We start from the raw sequence: 8900 nt of genomic DNA on the forward strand, positions 1-8900 counted from the left end.
ATCCATAAAAGTTAAGTATGAGCCAAGAAGATAAGGATAAATATTGCTAAAGTTCAGAAGCATAAATACAGGGTGAATCACAGGATGTTTAACAAATCTCCCATACACAGAAACATACCTTTAGTATAACAATTTCTTGAAAACTATTATAAAAGTCATGCAAACTCTTATGAGGCAGAAGTAGAAGCAAAAAGGGGGAAGACAAAACTAAAAAATATACAATTTACAATAATAATTCCCTTTTCAAACATACTCTTCACATTATTCTATTCATACGTTCTTTAATTTTGTCCTTTTTCTTTAGAACTGAACTCCCAGTTTACTGGCTTAAGACAAATGAAGTTGATCTTAGTATTTCATTTGTAACACCTTCAATTCTTAGGAGTCTTATTAACTCTAATTTTCTGTTTTCCAATCATTTTTATAAAATAAAAGGATAATAAAACACAGCATTCAAGTAAGTGCAAAGGCAGCTTTATGTAGACTAAATTGCAATGCTGCTAAAACTAATCAGTTATAATTACCAGAAATGAAGGTTTGCAATCTGATGTATGAAAAATCTGAATTTGGCATACAAAATTTGGGATATCAATATATGATACATGTAATTTTGAACTGTTAATAAGTTGAATATATAAACATAAAAGAATCTCATGTAGTAAAACTATGTCCAAGTTTAAAGATGATAAAATTAGGCAAATGCAAGTACATTTACACAGCTTTTTCAACTTAAGTGGTAGTACATGCTAAATAAAGATTTAGACAAATTAATGATTGACAGTTAACAACAGGTACTTCAAATTTCTTTACCAGTACAGAGATTAATAAGCAAAAATTAAAAGTCCTCCTCTCAACACATCCCATTCCTAGAGGTTAACATTTTCCAGAAATTTCTTATCCATACATATGGTAGGTGTGTAATATGTATATAATAAGCTAATTAGAAGTTAGCAATTTAGGGCCGAGCCCGTGGTGCACTCAGGAGAGTGCGGCGCTGGGAGCACCACAGCGCTCCCACCATGGGTTTGGATCCTATATAGGGATGACCAGTGCGCTCACTGGCTGAGCGCGGTGCGGCTGGTCTCAAAAAGAACAAAAAAAAGAAAAAAGAAGTTAGCAATTTAAACTATGATTTTAGGGAGTATTAAATAAACAAGTGTTAACATTCATTATAGTGTTTATTAAGTTTTCTTCATTTAAACTCAGAATAAAAAAGCATATTGCATCTCTGGAGAAATATCCCAAGATCAACCTATGTTTCAGGGTGGTGATGATACAGTATAAGAACAAAATTCTAATTTAAAACAAATTTACCTACCTGTAAACCATTTCATTAGGAGCTGAGTCATCAAAGGCATAATCAAAACGAAATGTTTGGTTTTCTAGGTACCTTGTTAAATCTACTTTTTGTTTTGGTTCGTGTACCATCACAACATCTTTACTAGGGATTGTGATTACATCAAGATCTTTCACTTGAGTTTCTAAAAGAATAAATAAAAATCAATGCCAAGTAATTTTCACAGCATTTGAATTAATGTACAAAAATTATTTTAAGTAGTAAGAATTTAGGTAACAGTAGCAAGTTCTGTAAATATAAAGATAATATCCCATAAATACGCCACTCAATAAGACAAAATATTTCAACAACAAAGTAAAAAAATCACGAAATCTGTGAGAAACCAGGAATGTCAATGATGCACAGAACAATAACAAACCAACAACCACATCCATAGAACTCTATATAGTGGTTATGTACAAATGAAAGGAAATGATTTAAATTTGATTCTTCCAAACCAATTTGCTTTGTGCTATTATCAAACTACAAGTAAGATAAAACCAACCCTTCATTAGAGCTCATTAAGCATACCTTTTTTATTCAGTGGTCGTTTTCTTACACAAACACATATTCTATGTTCATCAATCTAGGAATAAAAACATTTTATTTCGGTGATTTTTTTAAAAATTCATTTATTTTTTATTTTAGTGATTATCGGTGGCATGTAAAACACTGAAAAATAAACTATGTAATATTTCCTACAAAGGTTTTAGGAATTTATACATATCATAAATATGATAGGTAAGCTTAAAAAACAAATTTGCTTTGCACAAATTTTAATGGTTATCAGACAATTATTTCTACAATTCTGAGTGTAATGGAAATTTGCTTATTTCGCTATTTGGTAAAAACCATCACCTTAGGAAATAATTTTGTGGAGACTACTACTGTTCTTAGTAGCATTAAGTTCACGTTAAGAAGCTGCCTTATACACTTCAAGATATGCTGCATACAACAAAAGTAAAAATTTCTGCTCTATCAGAAGTGGCATATTTTCAGGTTGATTTATAGGGAAAGTTGTTGGCTAAGATAACTACAGGCAAGAAACAGGATTCTCAGAAGATTACTGACCAAAATAATTTGAACGATTTTATTAATATGCCAATTCTTATAAATGAATATTTTTCATAAAACTTATGTTTCCAGTAAACGCCTCCATTTACTAACAGTTAACATAAAGAAGGGATTGGCAAAGTAATTTGGCCCACTATTTGCTTCTGTAAAGTTTTATGGAAACACATCAACTGAAATGAATGTCATACCCATTTGTTTATGCATTTATGGCTGCTTTTACAAAAAAATGGCAAAATTGATAGTTGTTACAAAGACCATACTGGCTCATAGAGCTAAAAGTATTTACTATTGGGCCTCTTTCAGAAAAAGTTTGCTAATTCCTGTCATGAAGCATGAACTTAGATGTAGCAGTGAAACACATGGAAGGTAGCAAGGTCTAGAACACATGGGATACATACGTTCTAGACAATAATTCTATTAAATACTATATAATACCTCTGGCCTAACACAAATAAATTTTTTGTAACTAACACATTCTGTATATTCTAGGTCAGATGGATTATTTTTCATAAGTGTCGGTTACTTACGAAGTATTCCCTTTCCAATAAATTCTCATTCTTCAACAGGAAAGGAATTGAGTAATAAAAGCAGAACATCTTTTCTAGCACTAGATTTCTGATCCACTGCTGCCCTCGATAACCATCATGTATTGTTAAAAGCCAGAATATTTATTTAAAAATAACAAATAAACTAATAATAAATTGGAATAATAGAGGGATCTATTGCCCAAGCCAAAGAGGAAATAAGCTTGGAATTGAGATCAAAGCACAAGTGATGGCAAGAAAGGAAACTGGGTCTTCTGCCATCACTCCTTTAACTGTTGCTCTGTCCTTCCAAAGACAGGGAGGCTTTGCTTTGAAAAGAACATCTCTGTGGACAGCATGTCTCATATATCAAATTATGAGAAATGATAACACAAGGTCAAGGGTTTGGATCCCTGTACTGGCCAGCCACCCAAAAAAATAATTAAATAAATAAATAAAAGGGAACAAATTATGAAAAATGAGCCTAAATGTGGATTTTTTCTTGATTTTCTTAAAATGTGGGGAATGAGCATCCATAAGGATTGAAAAAACTACAATATGAATTTAGTAGGTATCACTAAATGTTTTCATTTAAAGCATAAAAAGATCCAGCACAATGAATCACAAACAAAGAATCTTACAGGATCTGCTGTTGTTAATGGTCTATAATCCAAACTTCCTCTAAAGTCTCTGATCATACACATAATTTCATAATTTGGGTTTGTAGCATCAACATCCTATTAGGAAACAGAGAAAATTCACTGTTTATTATAATTACAACCATGTCATCTTTGTTGCATTTATGTTATATATGGCCTGAAAAATAAAATTAAAAGATTGTATCATTTGTCATAACCAAGCCCAAACTGATAGGTTCAGAGTTCAAATTTAATATGTTCAGAATCACTTTCTTATTAAAAACACATTCTGTTAGTCTGCATGTATCCTGTTTGCTCCAAACCAAACACTCTTCATTAAAGGAACATTTAACTGTTTCAAAAATCCATCTGTTACACATATACTTTAATTATCCTAGAAAATAAAGAAAAAACAGAAATAGTGCTCATCTTAATCACTGGCAAAGAGCTCTAGAAAAGCTGAAATTCTAGAAAAATTCATTTAAACAAATTCATCCAATTTCTTAATCCAGTGTTTCAGCAAAGGAGAATTACGAATTCATTTATGTTATTTCCTTTTTTGTTAACCCTCTAAAAAGAAACTAAGGCATGATAAAATAGCCCAAAATTAATAAGACATAAAACTTAAAGAAATCAAAAGCGGAGATAATTTTTAAAAATCTTTAAAATAAATAATTGAATACAGTCACTGATATAATAATTGACTGCATTACTGAATAACTTTTATGCTTCAAAACCAAGAAATTCAGATTAAAATACAAATATCAATAATCAATAACCTCTCCTAGCCATTAATAATAAATTATTGACTTTCTAAGAGTCAGATATTTTTCATACATCATATTTTTCATACATCATAATCAATAACCTCTCCTAGCCATTCATAATAAATTACTGAACTTTCTAAAAGTCAGATATTTTTCATACATCATATTCGGATTTGTTTTCAATATAACTAAATTTCAAAACTGTTAGTAAAACTTATTTTCAATTAATCTTCTAGGAAATAATAACAACTATATCAACTGAGAAGCAGAATGTGAAATGAGAATTAAGAGATCACAAAGAGATGCATAAATATTATAAAGTACCCAATGGAAACACCAGGTGGCATCTGTTCTGAGACTATAATAGATACAAGAACAATGGAGGAGTTATACGTATAATAAAATTTCTAATATGAGAAGACCTGTAGAGGGATAAAAGACCAGTCCTCTATGCAATTTTTCAATTGTTATTAAACAATTTTGCTACCATTCGAATGGAACATGAGACCCTCATACCTAGTATAAATCAAAACGCAAGGAATTTCCCTCCTTTACCTATGACATATTAAACTTATCAGCCATGAAAAAACAATAAAATTTATACTGCAATCATGTATTTTAACTGGATATTTTTCCAGATGTATTTTTATGTCTTTTTTAAAATCAAAAGGCTATTATTCTTGAGTGTTAAAATATACACATTAGAATTCTGTAACACAATGGCTTACTATTGATAATGGAACAAACTTTGAGGCTAACACCCAATTAAGATAGGAAAAGTGCATGAAGTAAAAATCTGTTATAGTAACTTATTTTTACAAGAGTTTATATTATTCTTCAATATCAATTTAAGGAATTCTTTAAGTTCCTTAAATGAATCAACTCTTTTTTCACAAGTCAATCACTTTCACTGATAAACTATGTTTGTTACAAACCTGGGCTCTTTTTTCTCTAAGTTCCTGCTGTTGCAGTCTTCTCTTTTCTCGTTTTTCTTGCAATTTTTCTACTTCCTTCACACAATTAGATTTTCTGCGTGCTGAAAGAAAAGATAAGAGGAAGAAGTATAGTTTTCTTTTTAGAGTACTGTACTTATAATGAAAAATTTTATTTATAATTTCACCACATACACACAAAAAATGGTATACAATGACAAAGCATGCCTATCACAACTATGTGAGCTTTACTTTTGAGCTGCTTTATCAAAACCAGGAACAGGACAAGATACAAATGAGAGTCCAGAAAAATGACTCAAATATATTGCTACATGTCATCTCTTGGTTTAGAGTCACAGATCTTTGAATCCAAAGGATCAAGGAGCACAAGATTTTCTTCTATAACATCTGACAAATTATCATCTGCCCAGAATTTTAAATTCAAAGCAACTGAAACATTGTTATAATTTCACAAAAAAATTTTTCTCTGAAAAATACAATTAAAAACCCAATTAGCAGAGTAAAATAAGAAAAAATTAAATTTTCCACAGTGGTAAAATGAAATCTGCAATCAAGTTTGTAATTAGACTGTTTAGTATTTGGGGACTTAATAAAGATGACCAAGAGAGAGTACATGTATGTCTAAAATGATTGAATCCTGATACATGATTTACATACAAGGGGGTCCAAATTCCTTTTTTGCAGCTTGAACTGGAGATATATCTGAAACACTACCATTCTGTTGTGCAGAGGAAGACTGTTCAGGAAGTTGACTAGGCCGTGCACGTGCAGAACCAACCACTGAAAGTGAAAAAATATCTAAATTCAGAACAGAAAATTACTGAAAGCTAATCTTGGTAAAAGGATGAGACATTTCAAAAAAACTGACATTTAAAAGTTGCATTAGCGAATTGCCAGGTTTTCTATTTATATGTGTATGAACAGAATATATAATAATCAATTCTGTTCAATAAACTGACATAAGCTAAAGAGGTATTCAAAGTAACATATGCTGACTTAGCTACCAAAAAGGTCATTTTAGCTACAAAACTCAATCTGAATAATTTACATAAAAACCCAAGCCAAGCTTGATTTTTAATAATCATTTGTATTTTTATTTATTTTTCTTTTTTTTTGGCAGCTGGCTGGTATGGGGATCCAAACCCTTGACCTTGATGTTATTACACAGAGCTCTAACCAACTGAGCTAACTGGCCAGCTTCTATTATTTTAAAAATATATATGTGAACACCTCCATGTCTTAAGACTTCAGACTGCAAAGGAATCGTCCTAAGATATGTGTGTGAAAAATATAAATTTTAAATGCATTCTCATTTTGAAAAATTTACACTATTTAAATGTATAGAAAGTAAAAATTTAATAGTCCTTCAACCCTCCCTATAATCCAGATCCTACTCTTTGCCCCTCAAACATGCAAATCTTTGGCAGAACAATAAAAAAAAAATAAATAAAAATAAAAAAATAAATCCTTAGCAGAAAATTTCCCAATGTAGATGTTTTAAAAGTGGGGAAAAAAAGGAATATAAAATTAAATATAACTACTAAATTTTACAAAAAATATAAATTTTCACAAGATTCAAATGATAGTGTTTAAAATGAAGGACTTTCCCTTTACCTCCAATCTTTCTCTAACACTTTGGCCCATCCTGCCTCACCATCCACCCACACAGAAACATAACTATTAGATCAATTCTGAACTGCTAAACAATAGAAAATAAATTAATTATGATTTTCATCTTCTGGCTGAAGATATATAGAAGACCTGCAGTTAATAATTTATGCCTGGTTCAACTTTTCTTTAGCTGGCTCTAAAACTAACATGACCCTTTCTGGAAACCTGTTAGCCAGAAAATCATGGTAAACATCATGATGATTAAATTCACCCTTGTGAAATCAATCAATTATTTGACTTCTTCCCCATTACTTTATTTTTTTTAAAGATGACGGGTAAGGGAATCTTAACCCTTGACTTGGTGATGTCAGCATGATGCTCTCCCAAGTGAGCTAACCGGCCATCCCTATATAGGGATCCGAACCCGTGGCCTTGGTGTTATCAGCACCACACTCCCCCAAGTGAGCCAGGGGCCGGCCCTTCCCATTACTTTCTTTCTCATAATACTCTCCTCAAATCTGCAAAATTATTGAGTAAATGAGATGAATAAAAATTTGCATATTTCATAATTTCATATTTATCACATACATTTTAAAACTCATTTTTTAATATTACTGACATTATTGTATTATGAAATCAAGAAGATACCAATCTTAAAATTAGCCATGTAAAGTTTAAATAAATAACTACATCAAGGGTATATTTGTTCTCTTGATTTACCTTGTCAGGGCCATACTAAGAAGTCAATATGCAAAATTTAAAAGGAAATTTTTACTTTACCTCTATTATCTCTTGGAGGAGGCTCATTCTTAACAGAAGCCACAGTCCGTCGATTCTATAAAAGAAAAAAAAAGTTCATTATATTTTCTCTCTTCATTCCTAATATGTATCATGATCTCACCTTCTTTTAATTAAACAAAAGTAAGTAGACACACAATAATAAAAAACTAAATGGAGAAAAACTATAAATTTTTAATGAATTACTATCAATATTCAAGTTCCCTTATATGAGTTTTTTCCCCTCCTCCTCCACCCTCCCCACATATTCAGGAATTAATGTGAGCCAGGCACTGCTCTAAGGATTTCACATGTATTACTTTGATTAATCTTTGTAACAACCTGTGTGGTCATTATTATTGCTATTTCCATTTCATAGATGAGGAAACTGAAGCACAGATAGGCTAAGTAGCTTCACTATAACGTGTGCTTTTAATAACTATGCTATCCTGTGAAAAGCATATAATAAACTTCACCTTTGGCTATCAGGGGGTAATTAATAAAGTATTAGTTCTAGACAGCTTAGAGCCCCTTGTTAAACTGAAATATCAAAATACTAAGAAACATGCATTGTCAGTTATCCTAAAAAGGCTTCATTAGCGTTTCAAAGATTTGAACACCGACTGCACAGATCAAAGCCATAAACTTTTGGTCCTATTATTTATTTACTAAGACTTCATTTTATTCACTTCAAAAAAAGATATCAAATAATGCAGTTGTTCTCAACCTTGGCTGCACATTTAAATCAGATGGGTACTGTTAAAAGAATATTAAGGCTGGCCAGTTAGCTCAGTTGGTTAGAGCGTGGCCACAACACAAAGGTCGAGGGTTTGGTTCCCCGTATAGGCCAGCTGCCAAAACAAACAAACAAAATTTTGATGCTAGGGCCTCCCTCTAAGATAAAATAAAATTGAATTTCTGGGAGTGGGGTCCAGAAATCAGTATTTCAAAAATTCTCCAGGTGATTCTAGTGTATAGCAAAGGTTGCTAATGATATACCAAGAAGGATAAAATATGAAGATCCTCCAAGGTTTTGAAGCTGATTATAAAAAACAGTTCATTTACAAGGGGTAACTAATGACCTCTAAGCAGTGACTCAATATGCTTAAAATTCGAAGAAAAGAAAATATGCCTTTCATTCATATACACAGTTTACAAAGCAGAATGTTTTGTTGATATCCTCAAGCTTCTATCATACTATTATTTGGATGCTTATGTAT

At 31.4% G+C, this 8900-nt stretch overlaps 1 long non-coding RNA gene across 1 annotated transcript; it reads right to left on the minus strand.

Moving 5' to 3' along the window:
* Positions 1–1867: 1867 nt before the first annotated feature.
* LOC103583462 lies at positions 1868–7746 on the minus strand. The gene is made up of 5 exons (XR_549858.1): positions 7684–7746; positions 5950–6072; positions 5275–5375; positions 3576–3671; positions 1868–1922 (listed from the first exon to the last, which is right to left on the minus strand). It is a non-coding gene; the product is annotated as an uncharacterized LOC103583462 (long non-coding RNA).
* Positions 7747–8900: the final 1154 nt, after the last annotated feature.

This window comes from Galeopterus variegatus, unplaced genomic scaffold (genome assembly GCF_000696425.1).
Source record: "Galeopterus variegatus unplaced genomic scaffold, G_variegatus-3.0.2 Scaffold23263, whole genome shotgun sequence".
NCBI classification, from domain to species: Eukaryota; Metazoa; Chordata; class Mammalia; order Dermoptera; family Cynocephalidae; genus Galeopterus; species Galeopterus variegatus.